The sequence below is a fragment of the Nicotiana tabacum genome, unplaced genomic scaffold, assembly GCF_000715075.1.
Source record: "Nicotiana tabacum cultivar K326 unplaced genomic scaffold, ASM71507v2 Un00216, whole genome shotgun sequence".
Lineage (NCBI taxonomy): Eukaryota > Viridiplantae > Streptophyta > Magnoliopsida > Solanales > Solanaceae > Nicotiana > Nicotiana tabacum.
Window position 1 is genome coordinate 89,008 of NW_027438454.1, and position 1,111 is coordinate 90,118.

Sequence of the window (1,111 nt, forward strand, 5' to 3'; positions counted from 1 at the left end):
ACACAACTTGAAGTCAAGGCATTTAGATATGCAACCCATACTTTTAACACATTCTCAAATAGTAGTACAACATAACAAGAGCATTGAATTATATATTGATCACGGATGTCTTTTGACACTAGCTTATCCGAGTTAATCTATTCACAATGAGCAACTCGGGACCTACATGGATATTATGGGGTTCAATTTTAAGAGAAGAGTTTAGCCAACATACCTCACTTGAGCTTCTTTAGACTCTAAAATGTTCCAGAATTCTTAGAAACTTTGATCTATTTTAGAAATGTAACAAATTGAACAAAAATTAGGAAGATGATCATGGTTCTAGCTCATTCGAGAATTTTATCAAACACTAGGTGCATATTAAGGTTTCAAGGTCCTTTTATGGATGATTCCATCATCCCACAACCTATGCTTTGCCATTTGTAGGTCAAAAATCTCCCTACATCCCTTGATAACAAATGCATGCAAAATAAACAATTCCCATACCCATGAATTATCTTACTAATTGCCCATTTCTAGTTAAATTTCGAAATTAAGGGTTAGGGTGTAGAATCATACCTCTAGGATGAAGACCTAGTGTGCTTTACTTATTAATCTTCCAAGATTTGAGTAAGAATTGGTGGATGAAGCTTAGGAACTACTTTTCTCACTCTATGACACTCCCTCACTCTAGAAATATATATTTTTCCTCTTTAAAATGATCCCCAAGGGTGTTTTATTTGAATGGGGTCGGGTTCAAAAATTAGAAAAATAGGAGCCCCGACATAAATCTGCGGTCGCATATGGGACCGCACAATGCTTCTGCGGTACGCGAAATGGCCCTCCGGAACTGGGCACCACTGCTTGGGTATGCGGCCGTTTTGTGGCCCGCAGACCCGTTCTGTCGTCCTATAATGCGCCGCAGAACTTCCCAACGAAAAATCTCCATGCTGGTTCTACGATTGATGTACGGCCCATGAAATCATTTTGCAGTCGCATAAATGGCCGTGAAATGACATCCAAAAGTTTCCCAATTGAATGCCTCACTCTGTAGCCATTTTGCGGCCCGCATAGTGGGCCACAGAAATGCCTTTTTCTGCAAAGCATTTTACTTCAACTCTCTAGCTTACTG